At 43.9% G+C, this 26,327-nt stretch overlaps 1 protein-coding gene across 1 annotated transcript in view; it reads left to right on the forward strand.

The window, feature by feature from the left end:
- The first annotated feature begins 456 nt into the window (after positions 1-456).
- MRAP (melanocortin 2 receptor accessory protein) overlaps positions 457-26,327 on the forward strand; it is a 77,495-nt gene continuing 51,624 nt past the window's right edge. The window contains exon 1 of the transcript XR_011319760.1: positions 457-561. The gene's annotated coding sequence lies outside the window, so the exon portion shown is untranslated. The remainder of the gene's footprint in view (positions 562-26,327) is intronic.

Raw genomic sequence — 26,327 nt, forward strand, 5'->3', positions numbered from 1 at the left:
AATATATAAAAAGAATTAGTCCAATCAATAAACGGAGTAGCAAGAAAAAAAGTCAAAACGCCAGAATTATGTTTTTTTTTGGTTGCAATGCAATAACGCCCGGTCAAAAGATCATAGCTATACCAAAATGGTATCAATAAAAACGTCAGATCGGACGCAAAAAGTAAGCCTTCACTAGCCCCAGATCACAAAAAATAGAGAAGCTATAGATCTCATAAAATGGCATGTTTGGTATGTACGAACTCGTAATGACCTGGAGAATCATAATGGCAGGTCAGTCTTAGCATTTAGTGAACATGGTAAAAAAAAAAAACTATTGTGAAATTGCACTTTTTTCAATTTCACCCCACTTTGAATTTTTTCCCATTTTCCAGTACACGATATGGTAAAACCAATGGTGTCGTTCAAAAGTACAAATCGTCCCATGGAAAACAAGCCACAACATGACCATATTGACGCAAAAATAAAAAAGTCATGGCTCTGGGAAGAAGAGGAGGAAAAAATGGAAACTCAAAAACGGAAAAACCCAAGATCGCGAAGGGGTTCAAGGCCACCCTATAGGTAATAGTAAGGTGATTCTTGAAAACACAATCTACAAATTGTCTGAACATTCAGTGTAAAGAAATGTGAAGAGCTGTGAGTATTCTGTACTACAGTGTGAGCGTTGGATGGTAAGAAGTAAATGATCTCACACCCTGCATAGAAAAGTCTCACTTTTCTATTAAAGCGTGAGAGCTGTTTAATATTGCTACGGGGAATTATCTTGTAGGTTCTGAGCTACTTTCTGATTTACGGGAGAATCTGTAAAACTGTGAAGCAAAATACTTAGAAGAAAGTTTTCTTAAAGAAGCTTCACATCATAAGCCAGCTCAGTGCTCTCATGTTTGGTGATCACACTTTGCAATATAGACCATCCTAATTTTTTTTCTTGCAGAGTTTTTACAGAGCCGCTGTTTAGATCAGAATTTAAAAGGTTGTACTGCAGAAAAATTAGACTTTAAATGGTACTGGCAAGAACTATTTCGGTCCAGTTCCAGTTGTAGCCGGATTAGGCAGTGTTCACTTATGTTTTGGCAATCCTCTCCCCAGCATCCTGGATGCCGCCAGCACTTCTGCCACGCCACACACATGATGATACGTGGGGGCCTAGTAAGCAGCAGAGGCGCATAGGATACTATGGAGGACTGAACTGGTGTAAGGGAGGGAGTTGGTGAACATCACTACAGTGCAGCACCCCATGCTCCTTAGTCACACGCCAGAGCAGTGGGGTACTCAGTACCAGGTCCGGTCGCAATTAGAGGGGAGGTCACGGTGGCTGCGACCCGGTCTGTGGCCCTGGGCGCCCAAGTAAAAGGGGAAAGGTCTTTAAAGGGTTTAATAAAGTTTGTGTTTGTGACGCCACCTGTGGTTCTCGGTCAGAGGTGACCGACGCTGCTCAAAGGGGTCCTCTAGGATGATGTTACTGCAGCAAGATGGTGACACTTCTCACAGGTGAAGCGGGGTCCCCAGGGCTCCCAAGGTGCATGTCAAGGATGGTGTGGTGGATGCCAGTGAATAAATGGAGGACACAGGGTTGTAATGTCTTTACCTGGTTTACTGGTTGAATCAGGCCACAGTCCAGGGTACCAGCAACAGGTGGTGATAAGGTCCGGCCGGCTTGGAGGCAAAGGTAGATCCCTCTCTCAGGTGAGGTCCGTAAGCCTTCCTGCTCAAGCTCATATGCGAGGTCTTTACTGCCTGTGGCTTGCTGGCAAAGTCCTCTCTCTCCTGCCCTGGGACAGATACCCATATGGTGGGCAGTGCGAGCCTTTTTATAGGGTCTCTATCACGACCCGGGCTTTTAGTGTACTGCTGCACCTTCAGGTATGGGTGCGGACAAATTACATAAAGACCTTTGTCCTCCAGTTCTGGACTGGGTTCAGAATGTGTTGCATGTAGGTGCTTACCTGGTAAATGAAATCCTCCTTGCCTCCAAGCATGATATCACCCTCCCTGGAAGAAATACAACATCACTGTACCAACCGGTTACCTGGGGTGTTACACTCCTCTCTGGCCAGAATAGGATGCTATCTCTACACCTACAGAGCCAGTTTCACATGTTGTCACTAGCCCACTCCACACTAGCTGCCTATGGGAATCACACGGGGCCGGCGTCACCAAGTGGCACACCGGGGAAAGTGCCTAGCCCTGGACAGATGGGGGGCACTCACCGTCGGGGACACCGGCACGCTATGGGACCTGTGTGTCAGGGATGCCCGGTTCCAGCGTTGGCATTTATCTGTACTCCGGCCCTATAGATGGTAGTAGGTCCTTTTACACTGTTCTGATCTCTGTTTTTGCCTCTCAGTCTCTGCACACTCCCCACTTGAACCTAACTATTCCGCAATACTTCTTATCTCCTTCACAATCTCACCGACTAACAGGAACTGTAGAAAATGTCCCAGTATCTCCTCCCCACCTAGGTTGGCACTAACTGTAAGCCCTGTCACAGCCTAACAACTGCTTCAGAGCACGGTACATATAAAATCACATAACCATGTCACATAGCACAGCAGATTCATACAGTAACCATTAGAGAAGTCTTCAGAGAAGGTGTTTGGACAACGTCTCCACCTTTACACTGGAAGCCGGACCAGGGTAGTTGGTCCTTGGTTCTGCGTCCAGTTTAGACCTCTGTAGCAGAGCTTCTGTGCCAACAATCCTCTTCCCAGCATCCTGGGCGACTCTACCATTTATGCCGTGAGATACATATGATGAAATTGTTGGGTAGTTGGTCCTTGGTCCTGTATCCAGTTTGGTTTTCGGGGCAGCTGGACCAGGGTAGTGCTCATTTCTGTGCCAGAAATCTTCTGCCTGACATCTTGGGTGCCTCAACGGTGTATGCCATGAGATACACACGATTAAATTGAAGGGCCCTTGGTCCTGAGTCCAGTTCAGTTTTCAGAGGCAGTTGGACAGTTCAACGTTTTCTGAAAAGCTACCCAGAGCTGCCAGATCTGCTAGTGAAAGTACGCTATCTGTCTCCCCATTTTAGAAAATCAGCTACAGCTTCAGCCGCCCTTGCCGTGCTTCAGCAGCGGTTTCAGCTTCCAGCTCACCGGCTGTTGTGTGATGTCCCCACGTGCTGGAACTCTACTCAAAATATTTTGGAAAGGATTTGTGAGCAGAAGAGGGCCGTTGTTGACTACCAACATCAACAAGGCCATCGAATGACTAGGCTAGTGTTCATTTATGTGCCAGAAATCCTCTACCTGGCATCCTGCCTTTACCACCAGTACCGCGAGACGCACACGATGATATTGCAGGGGGCCGGACAGCGTAGAAATGCCATGGATGACTGAACTGGAAGCCAGACCATGGTAGTTTGTATATTTTTGCTCATCTCTAGTTCTGGCCTTTTACAGTTCAGCTATGGGAAGATCATAGGTTGACTTGTTCGTTTCTGCAGGCGACATACGTTGTATGGTGCTAAGATTGCGTTGTCGCACTGCGGCATCATGTCTAATCATTTCCATTGGTGATTCATTGCAACCTGAGACCCACCTTGAAATTGACTCAAGAGTCAAAAATGTTTCCAAGTACTTTGGATTTTCTTTTGCTGGTCAGTAGAAGCTTGCAACTGCGAATGGCATGTGACAAATTACCAAACCAAAAAGAGAAAAGCAAAGATCTGTAATAAGAAAAGTCCTAGCAGAGTCATCAGACCATGCTGAAAAATAATATATAATCTCAAGAGCGAATCAAAAGAAGGGAGTTTGTATTTTATAAATACACATTTATATTGAAAATTATATTGAAAATAACAAGACTTTCTGAGCTGGTACGGGATGCAAAGTTTTGTTTCAAGTTCGAGTTGCCCATTCAAGGGAATGTGTCACCAGGTTTTTTGTACCCCATCTGAGAGGAACATAATGTAAGGGCAAAAGCCCTAATTCTATGGATGTATTACTTACTGGGCTGCTTGCTGTAGTTTGGATAAAATCCCTGTTTTTTTCTGCTGCAGAGCTACTAGTTTTCTGAATGCTGAGCTCTGTATAACCCCGCCCACACCACTGATTGGTGGCTTTCTGTGTACACTATGCTTAGGCAAAAAGCTACCAATCAGTGGTGGGGGCGGGGTTATACAGAGCACTGTGATTTTAACAAAACTACAGGAAGCAACCTAGTAAGTGACACAGCGATGTCTCTACATTATGCTGCTCTCAGATTAGGCAGCAAAAACCTGGTGACAAATAATCCACATCAGACCTTACCTGGGATTCATTATAATGGACTTCGAAAAGTTCAGATCCCTTTAATTACACAACACAACATCTGATATTAACTTCTTCTTGTACTCAGTAAGTAGCGGCTTTAAACCTTCTGCAGATGTTTTTCTGCTCAGAAATTATTTTCCTTTCTTCAGGCCGGAAGTAAGCGACATAACCGGGCAGAGGAAAATAAATTATGATCTGTGAGGTTTTGGGTCTCAAAGCTTTGAGGCTTTATGGTGTCACCGTTTGCAAAATGATTACAAGGTAACCGAGCTGAGAAAATCGCTTACACCTTAAAAAAGAAAAAGCATAGGTTCTGGGAATGTTTTACGAGCTTTGGCACAGCACGGATTTTTGGCACCTGTTTAATTATTGCTCAACATGAAAAAGTGGAGACGGATTCCCAGGACTTCTGAAGAAAGTTTAACTTTTACGTTTCATCAGTTCTATACTACGAGCGGCGGGCCGTAACATAAATCACATGTCAAAAGCGTCATTGGAAAATGCGTCAATGATTGGAATATATTAAAAAAAACGAACTCTGTCATGGCCATCAAATATATAATAATAATAATCTTTATTTTTATATAGCGCTAACATGTTCCGCAGCTCTTCAAATATATGACTTGGAAAGTAAATGTCCACTTTTTACCACAGGTTCTTCATTCTGTGCTGAGTAATTTCTAAAAAAAAAAAAAAATTCACAATAAGGCCATGTTCAGTATTTAGACAGTGTAACGGGGACTACCAAGCTGGGGTACCTCTTTCAGTACCACCCCGTGTTTCAGGAGGTCCACTCTGCTTTGGCTGGAGTCTGAATGAAGGACGCTGGCTGGAATTCCTTGGTTACATGGGCGCATATAAAAGATCACTGCTTCTCCACGTATTTCCAGTCTGACAACACTTTACTCACAGGACACAGAATATATCACACAGATACAGAGGGCAGGCCAATAGAAAAGCGGCAGGCCAGACATACATTACAATAGCCGCAGGTGGCCGGAGCCTGCCGATATTTACTGTGGGAATTACAAAGGTGGGGGAGGACAAAAGGGGAATATCGTGTCCCCTCTGCCCAGGGGCGCAGCCTGTGGGCTGATGCATTAGGGACATGCATCTCACATGGAACCTATTATACATACATATAACTGCACAACATATTCTGGGTGCTGAGTGGTTCCGTAACACGTAACAGTCAGTATTCTACATCCGTATTCGTAAGCCAAAACCAGAAGTGGGTAATAAATACAGAAGTTGTGACGTGTTTCTATTATACTTTTCCTCCGATGGTTCCTCTACTGATTTTGGTTTACAAATACTGATGTAAAATACTGACCAAACACTGAGCGTGTGAACACGGCCTTAAGGTAGGGTCACACGACCTTTTTCTCCACATCCAAGAATAGCGGTCCAATTATTCTGATCAGAGTTTGATCTGAGTTTTTCTCTGACATGGAGAGCAAAAACAAGTTTCTTCAAATTCTTTGTTCAGTGAAAATCGGACTGCTCTCGGATGTCAACCTCGTGCATTCCAATTTTTTTACGGACCCATAGACTCCATTGCTGATTTTGATCTGGCACGCTGATCAAAATTGGACAGGTCCCCCATATTTTCTACTGACCGCTCAGTACGAGGAAAAAAATTGGACTTGTGCAGAAACACTATAGAATAGCATTGGGTATGAATGCTATCCATGAAAACCTTGGCTAACACTTGTATGACGAAACTCAGGCGGAGAAAGAAAAGCTATGGCCATTATTTTCCCATTGAACTAATGTATTTAAGATGAAAAATAAAACAACTGTTGAAAGTCTTCATTAAAAATGTTCAAAGTTTCGACTGTTCTGTTGTCATGGATACAGACAACAAACAAACCTGTGTAGTCTTGTCTTGTAGTAATATTCCCGTACTGTATATTTGCCCCCTACTTTGTCCTAACATAAAACTGGCATATTAGCAGGAAGTTGGAAACAGATTGAGTTAAGATTGCAGCATCAGACTACACAAGGTTTGTTAGTAGTCTGTTACCATGGAGGCTCATAGATCTCCATTGGTTGCACGCAGGCCCTGGAGCTTAAGGAGGCCAAAAAGGTCCCTTTGGTCCATATGAAATGCCTATTATTATTACAGACCTGTGATAATTGGGGGTCCTGCTTGTGCTTTTACATTGGGGCCCATGAGCTTCAAGTTATGCCACTGTTAGCCTGGCAAATCTTAACAGGGTGTGGACAAGTTTTGCACAATCCATTTTATATAGTAGGTCCCAGAAGAACCATGGCCTTTACTAGTGATCAGCGAATATACTCGTTGCTCGGGTATTTGTTAGTGTTCGGAGATTTAGTTTTCATCGCCTCAGCTGAATGATTTACAGCTACTAGACAGCTTGATTACATGTGGGGATTCTCTAGCAATTAGGCAACCCTCACATGTATTCAGCCTGGCTAGTAGCTGTAAATCATTCAGCTGAGGCGATGAAAACTAAATCTCCGAACACTAACAAATACTCAGAGATCACCCGAGCGTGCTCGGGAAAACCCGAGCAACGAGTATATTTGCTCATCACTAGCCTTTACCCTTTAATTCTTGTACAGGTATCTGGATTTTCACAAGGACCCATAGATTAGGTCCACGGAGGGGCTGCTGGCCGGTGAAGCGGGCTGTTATGGTATGTGCACACGATCAGGAATGGCTCAGTATTTGACATGTTTTTTTCCGCATGCATTTTTGATGCGTTTTTTCATTTCATGCAGGGTTTTATTGTCTCTTGAAATAAAGCTAATTGAAAGTTGGCTTCTGGGAAGGCAAAAAAAAAGTAATTTCCTGTTTGCAGATATATTGGGGTATGTTCCCATGGTCAGTAAAGGCTGCAGCGTCCAGCGTTACAGCAAAGTGGATGGGATTTCTGCCCACTATGTGTGCACCAATGCCCGCGGCTCACCTGCAGAGTTGCACATGTGGCGCGTCTTTCCAGACCACAGCATGTCTATTTATGTAGAGGAGATGCTCAGTCTCCACTGCGTAAATTATCCATATACTTTCATTAGATACGGTAAAACTGCATTATCTTCTTAATCACATGCATATTAAGTGTGGGAACACAGCTTACTGCGAATGTGTACTAATTTAAATAATGGTGAATCTTGTGACACAGCCAGAAGTACATGACACAAGAAGTAGAGGAAAGCACAGAGAGAGGTCCTATCCTTTTTAATAAATATTTTTTTTTAAAAATAGCGTGGGGTCCCCCTATATATGTTAACCAGCCAGGGTTAAGCAAACTACTGGGACTGGTATTTCAGGCTAATAAGGATCCAATATCTATGAACCTTACCAGCTTGATAACACCAGGCTTACCTGGGATGGTTAGCAAAAATAGTGGGTTCCCCTCCAAAAAAAATAGCATCGGGTCCCCCTATTTTTGTTAGCCAACCAAGGAAAAAGCAGACAGCTGCAGCCTGGTGTTCTCAGGCTGATAAGGGCAATGGATTTTAGCCCTCACAAGCCTAAAAATAGCAGCCCACAGCTGCCCCACAATTGGCACATCCAAAGATGTGCCAATTGTGTCACTTTACCAAGGTCATCCCAATTGCCCTGTAGCGGTGGCAAATGGGGTAATATTTGTGGGGTTGATGTCACCTTTGTATTGTCAGGTGACATCAAGCCCATGGATTAGTAATGGAGAAGTGTCTATAAGACACCTATCCATTGCTAATCTTATAGTTATATGGTGAATAAAGACACAGCCAGAATAAAGTCTTTTAATTGAAATAATGACACAGACTCCTTTAATAGATCTTAATTAAACCATACTTATTGCATCGCCTATTCCACCGAAGCCCTCGATCTCCTGTAAGAGAATTAAAATAAAAAAGCAACAATATCCTTACCTGTCCACTGCGAAAATATACATAGTGTCCCACGAGTTCAGCTCTGCTACATCTGGATGCCTTTGGCCAAACAGTGGCATTATGCTGCCGTCTGGAAAGACGCACCGCATGTCGGTTTACGCAGGGATGCCGTAGGCATCTCAAAATGCATAGTGGACATGGGATTTCTTGAAATCAGACTCACTATGCTGTAACATCTGTCTGCTGCGGGTTGGACACTGGGGATGTACGCAGCGTCCAACCCGCAGCGTTTACTGACCATGGGAACATACCCTTAGAGGAGGGTCGGAAAAAACAGATCAATACTAAACAAGTCAGAAAACAAAGTCAAAATAATCAGGAAAAGGTTTAAACAGTCCAAAGTCAGCAACTAAATAAGATGCATGATCAAGCAGTTGAAGTATAAGTAAAGAACCAGGGTAAGGTATAACCTATAACTGGCAACTGGAGGTAGCGAGCTAGTTTGTATAGTGTGAGCCCTGGCTCACAGTCACGCCTGCAATGAAGCAGAGGGAGTAAGCACACACATGGATGTAACAAAAACACCATGTAAGAACATGACATACCCAAATAGTTAATGGGGTCCATAGAGAGCTGTTGATTTCCATTATTTGTTAGATTTTTGCATTGTACATTAATTGTATGGAGCTGGTCCTTTTGTGTCTCCTTAGTTTTACATCTGAATGCTAAAATTCTGGCCCATGAATGTCACCCATTTCTAACATGATTAGCCAGCTTTTATATAAAATTTTATGTAGACATTGAAAATAAATAACCTTTCCTAAAATCTTTTTTTTTAATGTAGTGAAGACTGCCAGATGTCAGACTGGAGTCTACAGTGATAGAAAAAAATGGTATAGTACAAGTAGGAGCTAGTTTTTATAGAGTTGCTAGGGTTGTACTGTCTCATCGCAATGTAATACACTGCACATTATAATTTAATAGTGATGTCTAGACAGAGAAGTTTTGTTAAACTGGGTCACTGGTCCCTTACAACCAATGAATCTCCCAGTTCATGAACAATTCATAACGTCTTCCCCTTTATAATATACTCAGCTTATAATAATGAATGTCCACAGAAGGCGACGCATTCATCTGCAGAACACGCAAGGGTGGCTTACCTACTATTGGGCACATTGTTGTATGGATGCACAAACATCGATAAATATGGTGTACCTTTATTTTACATGAAAATGTAATTACTTAAAATTGATGTATAATTCTTAAGAAAAACTTTTCACATATTTTATGCTCAGTTTATAAGCGGATGTTCGTTGCTCACACTCCTCATTTCCTGGTCAGAGGTAAGAGCAGGTGGTGGCTCGGTGATGCCCACAATGAACCATAGGGGTGGCTTATTAATGTCTACAGTGAAACATGGCAGTCACTCAGTAATGTCTACAGTGAAGCATGGTGGCTTGTTGATTTGTACAATGAAGCAAAGCATGACGGTGGCTTGCTAATGCCTACAGTGAAGTATGGTGGTGGCTTGTTGATGTCTACAGTCAATCACAGTGGTGGCTAAGTGGTGCCTACAGTGAAACATGGTTGTGGCTTGTCGATGTCTACAGTAAAGCATGACAGTCACTCAGTGATGTCTACAGGGAAGAATGGCAGTGGTTCGGGGATGCCTACAGTGAAGTCGCGGTGACTTGATGATGTCTACAGTAAAGCGTGGTTACTTGGGGATGTCAGGAATGCGACTAAGATGGCTGCTTTCATCCCGGACATCCCATTATATACCCTCTCTCTCCCTGCTATTGCCTCCCCCAAAAGTCCCTCCTCCAATACTGGTGCCTCACAATAGCATCTCCTCTTACATTAACCCCTTTGTACACCTCATCCACCTCTCTCACTTAATTTCCCACCCCAACCCTGTCATGTCGGCCTCCCTTTCATGGCAGGGCCCAGTACAACCTCACTTGACAAAGGGTATTGGCGAGTCATGCGTGATGTCACCTCTAAACATATTTTCACCCCCTTCCAACCCATTTCTTCTAAATAAACAAACTACAGACCAGGATGGATTTAAATAGAAATAGCAGCCTTTATTATAGCAAACAACAAGCATCACAGATGAAACTTGGGGGATGGTCCTCAAAGCGCCTGACCTGTGACAGGCAGTATACAGTCTTGGCCAAAATTTTTGAGAATGACACCAAAATTATATTTTCACATGATCTGCTGCCCTCTGGTTTTTATTAGTGTTTGTCTGATGTTTATATCACATACAGAAATATAATTGCAATCATATTATGAGTACCAATAGGTTATATTGACAGTTAGAATGAGTTAATGCAGCAAGTCAATATTTGCAGTGTTGACCCTTCTTCTTCAAGACCTCTGCAATTCTCCCTGGCATGCTCTCAATCAACGTCTGGACCAAATCCTGACTGATAGCAGTCCATTCTTGCATAATCAATGCTTGCATTTTGCCAGAATTTGTTGGTTTTTGTTTGTCCACCCGTCTCTTGATGATTGACCACAAGTTCTCAATGGGATTAAGATCTGGGGAGTTTCCAGGCCATGGACCCAAAATCTCTATGTTTTGTTCCATGAGCCATTTAGTTATCACCTTTGCTTTATGGCAAGGTGCTCCATCATGCTGGAAAAGGCATTGTTGGGCGCCAAACTGCTCTTGGACGGTTGGGAGAAGTTGCTCTTGAAGGACATTCTGGTACCATTCTTTATTCATGGCTGTGCTTTTAGGCAAGACTGTGAGTGAGCCGATTCCCTTGGCTGAGAAGCAACCCCACACATGACTGGTTTCAGGATGCCTTACAGTTGGCATGAGACAAGACTGGTGGTAGCGCTCACCTCTTCTTCTCCGAATAAGCTGTTTTACAGATGTCCCAAACAATCGAAAAGGGGATTCATCAGAGAAAATGACTTTGCCCCAGTCCTCAGCAGTCCACTCCCTGTACCTTTTGCAGAATATCAGTCGGTCCCTGATGTTTTTTCTGTAGAGAAGTGGCTTCTTTGCTGCCCTCCTTGAAACCAGAACTTGCTCAAAGAGTCTCCGCCTCACAGTGCGTGCAGAAGCACTCACACCAGCCTGCTGCCATTCCTGAGCAAGCTCGGCACTGCCGGTAGTCCGATCCCACAGCTGAAACAGTTTTAAGATACGGTCCTGGCGCTTGCTGGTCTTTCTTGGGCGCCCTGGAGCCATTTTGACAACAATGGAAGCTCTCTCCTTGAAGTTCTTGATGATGCGATAGATTGTTGACTGAGGTGCAATCTTTGTAGCTGCGATACTCTTCCCTGTTAGGCCATTTTTGTGCAGTGCAATGATGGCTGCATGTGTTTCTTTAGAGATAACCATGGTTAACTGAAGAGAAACAATGATACCAAGCACCAGCCTCCTTTTAAAGTGTCCAGTGATGTCATTCTTACTTAATCATGACTGATTGATCGCCAGCCCTGTCCTCATCAACACCCACACCTGTGTTAATGGATCAATCACTAAAACGATGTTAGCTGCTCCTTTTAAGGCAGGACTGCAATGATGTTGAAATGTGTTTTGGGGATTAAAGTTCATTTTCTGGGCAAATATTGACTTTGCAAGTACAGTAATTGCTGTTAAGCTGATCACTCTGACATTCAGGAGTATATGCAAATTGCCATTAGAAAAAATGAAGCAGTAGACTTTGGAAAAATGAATATTTGCCTCATTCTCAAAATTTTTGTCCACGACTGTATATATAACCAACTGTTCAGGCTGAATGTTTTACTTCTAAATGGTTCGCACCAGATCAGAGGCAGCTGTTAACAAACTTGGCTTTCTTAGCATAGTACACTACAAACTACCCTTAACACAGGGGTTCCACTACCTGCCACTACTTATCACTAGGACTACTGGTATAGTCATTTTAACTACTTACTTGCAGTAGTTCTAGTCAGGGTTCACGAGTCCAGTAGTCCTAGTGTTAATATATTCCATTTTGGGGGGCCAAGAACCTAGTGGTTCCCCCCCCCACTGGTCTGCCACTAACCACATCGACAAACTTGAAGGTCCCTAAATGGGAACGTTTTAGTCTTAACACCCTGGAAGAAGTACTATTGACAATGATTTGAGATTTACCAAAAGGTTGAGGTCTAAGGCTGCTGTCACACATTCGTTTTTTTGCCATCAGACACAGTCCGTCGAATTTTGAAAAAAACGGACCTGTCGCAGATTGTGAAAAACTGATGCGACGGATCCATTTTTTACCGGACCCAACTAGCTGATCCAGCCAATTGGATCCTAAAAAAATAATCGGAGCATGCTCAGTTAAAAAAAAACGAATCCGTCGCCAGATTCCGTCATTTGACGGATCCGGCGCCATAGGCTTCCATTCTAGCAAATGACGGATGGCGATGGACACAAAAAACGTTGCTATGTCTGTTTTCTCTGGCCGCCGGATAAACAATCTTCGACGGATCTGGCGAAAAATGGATGAAACCTGAGGCCAACCGTCGCAATCCGTCACTAATACAAGTCTATGAGAAAAAACGGATCCGGCGGCATAATTCGCCGGATCTGTTTTTTTTCAAAATTAGACGGATTGTGACTGATGGCAAAAAACTGATATGTGAAAGCAGCCTTACAGAGAAGGTTGCAAGCAGGTATAACTGCTGAGGTTCAGGTGAGGTCTGTTCGGGGGATTCCTCTTTGCAGTAGCTACCTTAAGTGCTATCAGTGGGCCAAAATCATAGAGAAGGAAGATGGAGTTGTTTTGAAAACCTACAGAGTTGTAAACATTTCTGGGTAAGTTAAAGTCCTATCCCTAACCATCCTGGAAATGCCCCCAGCCCATCCTTGACCTGTACCGTGACGCGGGTTGATAGCCATTGGCAAGGTATTAGTCTTTCATGCCACAGCATGTTACATGAAGATGGGGGTCTTGGCTGGGTGTGTGCGCTTCATACATGGGGGCGCAAAAGCTTTGCAGGCCGCTTGATGCCGGTGTCTTTAGCTGGCCAGGACTAGATGTTAAACAATTCAAAGAGGGAGACCACTCAAAAATATAGTCTTTTATTTCCGCCCACGACACTCTCTTTATCCCACGTTTCCTTGTTCCGTCCTGGCCCTTTACCTGTCTGAGTTGTAAACTTGCGGTCGAACTGTGGGGCCTCCTGTCCCAGGACCTGTCTCCGGGCCATCACTCTGTCCTTCGGTCACTTTCCTTCTTCTACTCCAGGTCTCGCTATCCACTGTCTTAGTCTTCGCTCACATCAGGAACACCCACATCAAGCGGCTCTGCTGTCTAGTTAGACCATAGGTCTGCTTCTGGTGCACGCTCGACCCTATCTGAGTTCATGGCAGGAAACTATCTCTGTCCCTGCATTTTAGCCCCTCCCACTGTTGGCTAGTCTCAACCATTAACCCTAACTCTGCCTACTGTCGGTCAAACCACAATGCTACCACTAATAACGCATGTCCCTGTACATATTACACACTACAACAATACACATTACAGTACATCATACAGTACTCATGTCTTCAAGGGGTCTGGCCATCTCCTTAAAAACCACTCACTTTTAAGTGAAGTTTAAAGTCCGCCACTTTCAACCCTGGAGTCCCGGGAAATCTTTTCAACTATGTGACATGTCTTTATTTTAAAAGACTTACATGAGTATAAGGAGCAATATGTAAGTGGCCAAAATGCACCAATTAATTCAAAAATACTTATATAGAAATGTGACAGGCTCAAAATCAATAAAAAATGTTCTTTATTAGATAACAAAATAATTAAAAGCTTAAAAATAGACATACAAAAGTCAGACATACAAAATACTAAAGGTAGGGAAGTGATAATAAAAAGACCACCTTGGGTGAATAATACAAATCAATACAGAGTTATAGTGTGTACTGTACAATCACAGTATTGAGGACGAATACTCAAAAGGTACTGTACAAGCCAAAAACAGCCAGTGCTGTATAAATTAAGGCTCTTTAAAGTAGACCAAAGCTCTTTAAAGTAGATCAAGATAAACATGGAGAAACAAAAGTACATATAATGAAATACACATAATGATAGTAGTGCACAGTAGCACGGAGAACACTTTACCTATCAAAAAAATGCACCCGACGGGTGTTTCGCATCAAGCTTCATCAGGGAAATTACTTTGTTATCTAATTCTATTATTTCTATGTAGATATTTATGTCTTTATTCTAGCAGCACTAACCACTATAGGAATATAGACAAGGAGGAGTTATAGCTTCATTCTTGGTATTGGAGTAGATCCCAGAAGTCGAATCCAGATTGCACAATGCCAGACCACTCTTAAGGTACCGTCACATTAAGCGACGCTGCAGCGATACCGACAACGATCCGGATCGCTGCAGCGTCGCTGTTTGGTCGCTGGAGAGCTGTCACACAGACAGCTCTCCAGCGACCAACGATGCTGGTAACCAGGGTAAACATCGGGTAACTAAGCGCAGGGCCGTGCTTAGTAACCCGATGTTTACCCTGGTTACCATCCTAAAAGTAAAAAAAACAAACACTACATACTTACCTACAGCCGTCTGTCCTCCAGCGCTGTGCTCTGCACTCCTCCTGTACTGGCTGTGAGCACAGCGGCCGGAAAGCAGAGCGGTGACGTCACCGCTCTGCTTTCCGGCTGACCGACGCTCACAGCCAGTACAGGAGGAGAGCAGATCACAGCGCTGGAGGACAGACAGCTGTAGGTAAGTATGTAGTGTTTGTTTTTTTTTACTTTTAGGATGGTAACCAGGGTAAACATCGGGTTACTAAGCGCGGCCCTGCGCTTAGTTACCCGATGTTTACCCTGGTTACCAGTGAAGACATCGCTGAATCGGTGTCACACACGCCGATTCAGCGATGTCTGCGGGGAGTCCAGCGACCAAATAAAGTTCTGGACTTTCTTCCCCGACCAGCGACAGCACAGCAGGGGCCTGATCGCTGCTGCCTGTCACACTGGACGATATCGCTAGCGAGGACGCTGCAACGTCACGGATCGCTAGCGATATCGTCTAGTGTGACGGTACCTTTACTGTAGATGAGAGTATCTCTTTAAATAGTCCCATTGTTTAAAAGATTGAAAACTACAACACTGGAAAATTACTTTTCAGCTTTGCAAATTTTGTACATAGTAACATAGTTAGTAAGACCGAAAAAAGACATTTGTCCATCCAGTTCAGCCTATATTCCATCATAATAAATACCCAGATCAACGTCCTTCTACAGAACCTAATAATTGTATGATACAATATTGTTCTGCTCCAGGAAGACATCCAGGCCTCTCTTGAACCCCTCGACTGAGTTCGCCATCACCACCTCCTCAGGCAAGCAATTCCAGATTCTCACTGCCCTAACAGTAAAGAATCCTCTTCTATGTTGGTGGAAAAACCTTCTCTCCTCCAGACGCAAAGAATGCCCCCTTGTGCCCGTCACCTTCCTTGGTATAAACAGATCCTCAGCGAGATATTTGTATTGTCCCCTTATATACTTATACATGGTTATTAGATCGCCCCTCAGTCGTCTTTTTTCTAGACTAAATAATCCTAATTTCGCTAATCTATCTGGGTATTGTAGTTCTCCCATCCCCTTTATTAATTTTGTTGCCCTCCTTTGTACTCTCTCTAGTTCCATTATATCCTTCCTGAGCACCGGTGCCCAAAACTGGACACAGTACTCCATGTGCGGTCTAACTAGGGATTTGTACAGAGGCAGTATAATGCTCTCATCATGTGTATCCAGACCTCTTTTAATGCACCCCATGATCCTGTTTGCCTTGGCAGCTGCTGCCTGGCACTGGCTGCTCCAGGTAAGTTTATCATTAACTAGGATCCCCAAGTCCTTCTCCCTGTCAGATTTACCCAGTGGTTTCCCGTTCAGTGTGTAATGGTGATATTGATTCCCTCTTCCCATGTGTATAACCTTACATTTATCATTGTTAAACCTCATCTGCCACCTTTCAGCCCAAGTTTCCAACTTATCCAGATCCATCTGTAGCAGAATACTATCTTCTCTTGTATTAACTGCTTTACATAGTTTTGTATCATCTGCAAATATCGATATTTTACTGTGTAAACCTTCTACCAGATCATTAATGAATATGTTGAAGAGAACAGGTCCCAATACTGACCCCTGCGGTACCCCACTGGTCACAGCGACCCAGTTAGAGACTATACCATTTATAACCACCCTCTGCTTTCTATCACTAAGCCAGTTACTAACCCATTTACACACATTTTCCCCCAGACCAAGCATTCTCATTTTGTGTACCAACCTCTTGTGCGGCACGGTATCAAACGCTTTGGAAAAATCGAGATATACCACGTCCAATGACTCACCGTGGTCCAGCCTGTAGCTTACCTCTTCATAAAAACTGATTAGATTGGTTTGACAGGAGCGATTTCTCATAAACCCATGCTGATATGGAGTTAAACAGTTATTCTCATTGAGATAATCCAGAATAACATCCCTCAGAAACCCTTCAAATATTTTACCAACAATAGAGGTTAGACTTACTGGCCTATAATTTCCAGGTTCACTTTTAGAGCCCTTTTTGAATATTGGCACCACATTTGCTATGCGCCAGTCCTGCGGAACAGACCCTGTCGCTATAGAGTCACTAAAAATAAGAAATAATGGTTTATCTATTACATTACTTAGTTCTCTTAGTACTCGTGGGTGTATGCCATCCGGACCCGGAGATTTATCTATTTTAATCTTATTTAGCCGGTTTCGCACCTCTTCTTGGGTTAGATTGGTGACCCTTAATATAGGGTTTTCATTGTTTCTTGGGATTTCACCTAGCATTTTATTTTCCACCGTGAATACCGTGGAGAAGAAGGTGTTTAATATGTTAGCTTTTTCCTCGTCATCTACAACCATTCTTTCCTCACTATTTTTTAAGGGGCCTACATTTTCAGTTTTTATTCTTTTACTATTGATATAGTTGAAGAACAGTTTGGGATTAGTTTTACTCTCCTTAGCAATGTGCTTCTCTGTTTCCTTTTTGGCAGCTTTAATTAGTTTTTTAGATAAAGTATTTTTCTCCCTATAGTTTTTTAGAGCTTCAATGGTGCCATCCTGCTTTAGTAGTGCAAATGCTTTCTTTTTACTGTTAATTGCCTGTCTTACTTCTTTGTTTAGCCACATTGGGTTTTTCCTATTTCTAGTCCTTTTATTCCCACAAGGTATAAACCGCTTACACTGCCTATTTAGGATGTTCTTAAACATTTCCCATTTATTATCTGTATTCTCATTTCTGAGGATATTGTCCCAGTCTACCAGATTAAGGGCATCTCTAAGCTGTTCAAACTTTGCCTTCCTAAAGTTCAATGTTTTTGTGACTCCCTGACAAGTCCCCCTAGTGAAAGACAGGTGAAACTGCACAATATTGTGGTCGCTATTTCCTAAATGCCCAACCACCTGCAGATTTGTTATTCTGTCAGGTCTATTAGATAGTATTAGGTCTAAAAGTGCTGCTCCTCTGGTTGGATTCTGCACCAATTGTGAAAGATAATTTTTCTTAGTTATTAGCAGAAACCTGTTGCCTTTATGCGTTTCACAGGTTTCTGTTTCCCAGTTAATATCCGGGTAGTTAAAGTCCCCCATAACCAGGACCTCATTATGGGTTGCAGCTTCATCTATCTGCTTTAGAAGTAGACTTTCCATGCTTTCTGTTATATTTGGGGGTTTGTAACAGACCCCAATGAGAATTTTGTTACCATTTTTCCCTCCATGAATTTCAACCCATATGGACTCGACATCCTCATTCCCTTCGCTAATATCCTCCCTTAAAGTGGACTTTAGACAAGACTTTACATAGAGACAAACCCCTCCTCCTCTCCGATTTTTACGATCCTTTCTAAACAGACTGTAACCCTGTAAGTTAACTGCCCAGTCATAGCTTTCATCTAACCATGTCTCGGTTATTCCCACTATGTCAAAGTTACCTGTAGATATTTCTGCTTCTAGTTCTTCCATCTTGTTTGTCAGGCTTCTGGCGTTTGCGAGCATGCAGTTTAGAGGATTTTGTTTTGTTCCAATCTCCTCACTGTGGATTGTTTTAGAAATGTTCTTACCTCCCTTCTGAGTATGTTTTCCTGGGTCGTCTTTGTTCGAGTCTAATGTTTTTCTTCCCGTCCCCTCTTCTTCTAGTTTAACGCCCTCCTGATGAGTGTAGCGAGTCTTCTGGCGAATGTGTGTTTCCCAGGTCTGTTGAGGTGTAGTCCGTCTCTGGCGAGGAGTCCATCATACCAGTAATTCACACCGTGGTCCAGGAATCCAAATCCTTGTTGTCTGCACCATCGTCTTAGCCAGTTGTTTGCATCAAGGATCCTGTTCCATCTCCTGGTGCCATGCCCGTCTACTGGAAGGATAGAAGAAAAAACTACCTGTGCATCCAGTTCCTTTACTTTCTTCCCCAACTCTTCAAAGTCCTTGCAGATTGTCGGTAGGTCCTTCCTTGCCGTGTCATTGGTGCCAACATGTATCAGAAGAAATGGGTGGACGTCCTTGGAGCTGAAGAGCTTTGGTATCCTATCGGTCACATCCTTGATCATCGCACCTGGAAGGCAGCATACTTCTCTTGCAGTTATGTCCGGTCTGCAGATGGCTGCTTCGGTGCCTCTCAGTAGTGAGTCTCCCACCACCACCACTCTTCGTTGCTTCTTGGCTGTACTTTTTGCTGTCACTTGTTGCTGTGTGCCCTTTTCTTTTTTGCTTGCTGGTATTGCTTCATTCTTAGGTGTGCCATCTTCATCCTCTACAAAGATTTGATATCGGTTCTTCAGTTGTGTGGTTGGTGATTTCTCCATGGTCTTCTTGCTTCTTTTGGTCACATGCTTCCACTCATCTGCTTTTGGAGGTTCTCTGACACTTTTTGCACCTTCTGTGACCAGTAGAGATGCTTCTGTTCTGTCTAGAAAGTCTTCATTCTCTTTGATGAGTTTCAAAGTTGCTATTCTTTCTTCCAGACCCCGCACCTTTTCTTCTAAAAGGGCCACTAGTCTACACTTCTGACAGGTGAAATTGGATTCTTCTTCTGGTCGATCTGTGAACATGTAGCACATGCTGCAGCTCACCATGTAGGTTGTCACATCTGCCATGTTGCTCCTAGATCCTGCTGACTTGCTGTGTGTTTTCCTTCTTGTGTAATCTACTCAGCCAAGCTCTCTTGCAATAATGTCCTACAGGCAAAAATTCGCGCGCCGTAAGGCGCGCGGTTTGGTGATGCTTTCGAAGCAGCTGGTCCCGGCTGTACCCAACGATCTTCTAGCTTAGGGAGACTTTGCTTCTCCCAGAAGGCACCTGGAATATGCAAATTAGCCTCCTGAAGCTTGAATCCCTGGTTTGGTGATGCTTTCGAAGCAGCTGGTCCCGGCTGTACCCAACGATCTTCTAGCTTAGGGAGACTTCGCTTCTCCCAGAAGGCACCTGGAATATGCAAATTAGCCTCCTGAAGCTTGAATCCCTGGTTTGGTGATGCTTTCGAAGCAGCTGGTCCCGGCTGTACCCAACGATCTTCTAGCTTAGGGAGACTTCGCTTCTCCCAGAAGGCACCTGGAATATGCAAATTAGCCTCCTGAAGCTTGAATCCCTGGTTTGGTGATGCTTTCGAAGCAGCTGGTCCCGGCTGTACCCAACGATCTTCTAGCTTAGGGAGACTTTGCTTCTCCCAGAAGGCACCTGGAATATGCAAATTAGCCTCCTGAAGCTTGAATCCCTGGTACATCTCTAATCCTTTTCAAAGACAGTTTTCAGGACTTGTGGGATTAACCACACATTTGGCTTCTTAGCATCGTAAAGGTTGTAAAAGCAATACAATAAGGTTAATTAGTACAAAGGAATGAACGGTGTTGACACGTAGCAGCGTCCATAAAAGCGCAATGCACCCCATGATCACTTCTCTGCCAGTACCTCTCACCCTCACATTCACACTCTAGATATCCTAAAATGTATATGTCTGTCCTGTATCATCACTGTCATTATGAGTGAAAAAGGTGCTACCTACTACAAGATCAGTGTCACAGGAATACTGCAACAGAGTGGGGTCAGACGATCGCAGCTTGACACGTGCAGTAGTTAGAACGGCTTCACGGTCCTATTAGTAATTATGGCTTTCATTGTTTTGTTGCTGCAAGGTTTAAACTGCTGGACTCCTGGAGTTCTCTGTCTTTGCTGCATCAGCTGTTCTGAGTTTGTTACTCCCTGCAGGTTTAAGAACTCTCCTCCTGACTTCCTTCTTTGCCAGTGAGAGATTTCCACTCCCTGGTTTGGAGTTGAAGGAGAAGTTCAGTGTTAGTAATAGGAGTTTGGAATGATTTTCAGGAGATCTTTGAGTGGAGTTGGCTTGTGCGTTTTCCTCTCTATCCTCTCCCATTTGGTTTTTCCCACCTACATCTCTCATGTTTCCCACTCGGTTGTTTTGCCAGTCTATTTGTATGATTGTAGTTTTCTTTTATCCCTGTCTGTTTACCCTTGTCTGTCTGGTTTGTTATATCCTATACACTTCTGCCCCATACCTCCCTGGGTGGGGGAAGGAACAGGTAAGTGTTAGTATAGGAGCATAGCAAGGTACAAGACCCTGGCGTCTCCACCATCAGGAGTAATCCGGGGGACAGGGATAGCCTATGGTTCTCCTAGCTCGAGGAACAGGGTAGGTGCCCATTGTCCCTGGCAATAATGTGACATCAGCAAACTTTTCTCCTGAAATACACTGTCCTACTTGTATAAAATGCTGCTTCTATCACTACTAGAGGTTTTGTATTAGTCCCTTTCACAGAGTTGTAAGTTAAGGCACCTGGGATTGTCCCCTTTCAGAAGTCTTTATGCCATACACTGAGTTTCTTGTAAAAAAAGAAATAAACTGAGCATTACTAACTATTTTGGATCCAATGCCGACTTTTGAGTACCGCCCCGGTATCTGTGACAGCCTCTTTTTTGTGCCACATCCAGGTGGTGTAGTGAGCATTCTTGTAAGGCTATGTTCACATTTGCGTTGTTGGGCGCAGCATTGGCGACGCGACGCAACCAACAACGCATGTATACAACGCAGCGTTTTGCGACGCATGCGTTGTCATAAGATCCTACAGATCGGGAATTTCGGCGCAGGGAAAACGCTACAAGTAGCGTCCCCTGTGCCCTGTCTTGTGCGTCTATATGACGCATGCGTCGTAAAATGCAGTACAATGCATACCGGCGCATGTCCATGCGCCCCCCATGTTAAAGATAGGGGCGCATGACGCATGCGTCGGTATGCGTCGCCGACGCTGCGCCCAACAACGCAAATGTGAATGTAGCCTTACTTGTGAACTCTCCTTTCCCCTGTATCTCTAGGAACATTCAATATCTTTGTGTATTTTTGTCTCTTCTTCCTTGTTTGCGTAGGCAATGATCTCTTCCCTTAACCCATAGGACCGCTATGTTGACAACACAAGAATAATAGTGACTTGAAGGCCATTATCCATGAGGAAAGGGTTAAGATTCCTCAGGGACACTGCCAGAAGCTGCTACCTGGCTATGCATCACCTTTGCAGGAAGGCCATAACAGCTAGAAGGGCAGCAGGTCATAACAGCCAGAGGGGCTCTGCTAAGTCCTAAATATGCTTGCTATGAAGGGAGTGAATAATTAGGAGACTGTAGTAGTCAGTAAAAATGGCATTTTGTGATGAATTTGGAAAAAAACATTTGATATATTATTTATATTTAAGTGTTTTAATTGTTCTTGTTTGATTATTACAAAGAGGAGAAAATTTGTCAATTTTGCTAAAAAAAAAAGTACATTTGCAACATGGGGCAGGTAAATAATTTTGATTGTAACTGTATATATAATATTTGCCATTGAGGATTCTGGGATAAATCTGATGGGTGCTGTAATATTTAATATCTGAATATATTGTTTTAGCCATTTCACAGGAGAGGGAGAGGCATAAAATTTGTGCTGTATAAACAGTAACAATAACAGGAACCTTAGAAAGTTTTCTCCTAGCTTGGATTACACGCGGTACAGAAAGTTACTGATTACAGACACTAATTGTAGGCACTCACAGGCATTCTGTACCGCGGCTGTCGTGATTCACGTGGCTCTGTGTAGGAGAAATCATCCGTAGCTCTTTATTCCGGATGACAGCGTATATACTTATTCTGTAAGATGCTCAGTAGAGAAATGAATCCTCAGAGCGGAGCCGACGTAAGAGCATTATCTCTTCTGCTGGCCCCATATTCTGTAGCTGGTCATTCCTAATAATAATACATCAGTTATATATAATTCATCTGAAGTCAAGGATCTAACACCCCCGCCTACCAATAGGGCCAAAATTATTGGTTCGTGCTCAGTTTACGAAAAGGCGTGTAATGTCAAGGAAATTACAAATGGCATTTCACAATTTGCATTTATATCTACAGATATTACTAATAATAATAATAATAATCTTTATTTATATAGCGCCAACATATTCCGCAGCGCTTTACAGTTTAACAGTTTCAAACACAAAAGTCATAAGTAACAACGTTAACAATACAATAATTAAAGCAAAATAAGACGACCCTGCTCGTGAGAGCTTACAATCTACAATGAGGTGGGGGAGATACAAAGTACAGGTGTGTACTAAGAGTGGTCCTCATCATTTGGATGCTTTATGCTTGTGTGTAGGCCACCCATCTGTATAAGAAGGATCCCTCCCTGACTGATAAGCATAGAGTAGAATTACTTCTTTTTAGATGTGAAGTTCTGGACACCATCAGATAATAAAAGGTTTAGCAAAGCAAGGTAGGCTAGGGATAAATCCTAGCTATGTAGGCTCTGATTAGTGCACCTGGTTGGCTAGGCATATAACCTCTCTAGGTGTTCATCTCAGTCAGTCGGCTGGAGGAAGCTGACCAGGGTGGATGTGTGTTGGAGTTGCAGAGAACTGAGTGAAAACTGCAGCCTGTTCAGTGTGAACTGTGCCCAGAGTTGAACACTTCTGTTAAGTGCTGGAAGCTGCTGGAGCTCAGGCTGAAGGTGATACCCAGACTAGTGGGATCGTTCCTCTTGTATAAAGTTCGCTCCAGGAGAAAGGTCTGTAATCTGTTTGAGTGAGCATATAAATGCCCTGCTAAATGAACTGCTTATTTGCTGAGATATCATTGTACCCAGAAGAGGCTGTTTTTGGTTTTGAACCTCTTGCAGTTTTATGAAAGCAATGAATCTGCAAGTGTTTGGACCAAACCGCATTGCCTGCGGGAACCCTACCCAATGCCTATCTGAAAGAGTGAAATCTTACAATGGGTAGAAATAGCCCCCCTTTTTGTACAAAAAGGGTTTTAGTATGTGCAGGTCCTGATTTTGGCTTTTGCACGAGGATACTGTGTGCCTAACGCCTAGTACCATTTCTGGGTGCAGTTCCTCTGTCCGAGAACGTACATTCAGTTGAAGTGAATTGTGGCGCAGAGACCCACTGGGTCCCTTCTCTGCAATACACGCCACCAGTCCATCTGAGGCCTGTAGCGGATGTCAGCGAGCCAGTCACAGGCTGAGCATGGCAATGATGTTATGCACTGCCCTTTACTTAGAGGTGTATCTAGGGTTTCTGGCACCCGGGGCAATAATTCATTTTGGCGCCCCAGAACACCAGGGACATATGGGTTTTTCACACTTCGTCATGTACCGACAAGCTCCTCTCCCTAATGCTCTCAATGTTCAGTGAAAAACTGAGAGAAGCAAGAAGAGAAGTTCATTGTCACAGGACCATAAGTCGCATTGAAGTCGCATATAAGTGAAGTGTCCATGTGACGACTACTGGAACCTGCAGAGCTGAATCTTGACATTGCAGACTTCTGAATTCTCACAACTAATGCACTGCACACTTTTAGGATTCTCCCTTTCCTGTGGACAGTCATGTCAGCACAAGCATGCGATTTGTATACCTCTGGCCACATACCGACTAGACGTGCCCGGCCTCGCTCAGTTCATTTTCATTGAGTGAGGCCACACATGTCACCTGACAGCGTGCAGGGCGCACGGTGAGAATTCAGAAGTCTGCAGTCACAAAGAATAACTGCAGACTCATTACAAACCTGGATATCCCCTTTAAAGCTCCTAACATAAATAAAAACATGAGAGTTAGTTAGTATCACGGCGCTATATAAATAAAAATTATTATTATTATTATTATATCACACATAACATTTACATCCAGGTACCTTATAGATGATGTCGTCTCTGGAGTCATTCTCTTCACACTGACCTTTCCTTTCCATACCGGCCCCCTCTTCACACTGTCCTCTCACACTGTGTCCCCCTATAGGGCCAAGTATTTATACTGTACTCTCTCATCACACACCCCCTCCTTGGTATACTGTCCCCTCCTGGCTGTGCCCTCACACTGTCCCTCCATGCTACATCCCCACTATTCAGTTTCTATTCTGTGCCCACTCACTTTTGTCCCCCCATACTGTCTCCTCACACTATTCCCCTCTCTCCTCATACTGTCTCCTCTCACATCCCTCTGTTCACCATACTGTCTCCTCACCTATTTACCACCTCACTTTCTAGACTACCTGCTCACCTAACTCCCCATACTGTGTCTGCACACATCCCATCACCCTCACTCCCCGTACTCTGTACACATACATTTTTCACATCGCTCTTCATACTGTGCCCTAATTCTTCCATATTGTTTCCTCATACATGCCCCCATTCCCTCATACTGTTTCCTCATACATGCCCCCCATTCCCCCATACTGTTTCCTCATACATGCCCCCCATTCCCCGTACTGTTTCCTCATACATGCCCCCCATTCCCCTGTACTTTTTCCTCATACATGCCTCCAATTCCCCCATACTGTTTCCTCATACATGCCCCCAATTCCCCATACTGTTTCCTCAAACATGCCCCCAATTCCCCCATACTGTTTCCTCATACATGCCCCCCATTCCCCCGTACGGTTTCCTCATACATGGCCCCCATTCCCCAATACTGTTTCCTCGTACATGCCCTCATTCCCCAATACGGTTTCCTCATACATGCCCCCAATTCCCCCATACTGTTTCCTCAAACATGCCCCCAATTCCCCCATACTGTATCGTCATACATGCCCCCCATTCCCCCATACTGTTTCCTCATACATGCCCTCATTCCCCCGTACTGTTTCCTCATACATGGCCCCCATTCCCCAATACTGTTTCCTCATACATGCCCCCAATTCCCCCATACTGTTTCCTCAAACATGCCCCCAATTCCCCCATACTGTTTCGTCATACATGCCCCCCATTCCCCCGTACGGTTTCCTCATACATGGCCCCCATTCCCCAATACTGTTTCATCGTACATGCCCTCATTCCCCAATACGGTTTCCTCATACATGCCCCCAATTCCCCCATAATGTTTCCTCAAACATGCCCCCAATTCCCCCATACTGTTTCGTCATACATGCCCCCCATTCCCCCATACTGTTTCCTCATACATGCCCTCATTCCCCCGTACTGTTTCCTCATACATGGCCCCCATTCCCCAATACTGTTTCCTCATACATGCCCCCAATTCCCCCATACTGTTTCCTCAAACATGCCCCCAATTCCCCATACTGTTTTGTCATACATGCCCCCCATTCCCCCATACTGTTTCCTCATACATGCCCCCCATTCCCCCATACTGTTTCCTCATACATGCCCCCCATTCCCCAATACTGTTTCCTCGTACATGCCCTCATTCCCCAATATTGTTTCCTCATACATGCCCCCAATTCCCCCATACTGTTTCCTCATACATGCCCCCAATTCCCCCATACTGTTTCCTCGTACATGCCCTCATTCCCCAATACTGTTTCCTCATACATGCCTCCAATTCCCCCATTTTGTTTCCTCATACATGCCCCCCATTCCCCTGTACTGTTTCCTCATACATGGCCCCCATTCCCCAATACTGTTTCCTCATACATGCCCCCCATTCCCCTGTACTGTTTCCTCATATATGCCCCCTATCTCCCCTTTTGCTCTTCATTATGTGTCCTCAAATCTCCCCCACACATTAAATCCCCCATTCCCACTCCAAATCTCACCCCACACATAATAAATTCCCCATCCCAAATTCTCCCCACACATAATAAATCCCCCTATCCCCATTCAAATTGTCCACACACATATTATTGTCCTCTACTCCACCCCATCATTGCTCTCTTCACCACCTCCATCATTGCCTTCTCCATCACGCCCATTATTGCCCATTTTACCACCTCCAGCATTTC

This window comes from Ranitomeya imitator, chromosome 3 (genome assembly GCF_032444005.1).
Source record: "Ranitomeya imitator isolate aRanImi1 chromosome 3, aRanImi1.pri, whole genome shotgun sequence".
Lineage (NCBI taxonomy): Eukaryota > Metazoa > Chordata > Amphibia > Anura > Dendrobatidae > Ranitomeya > Ranitomeya imitator.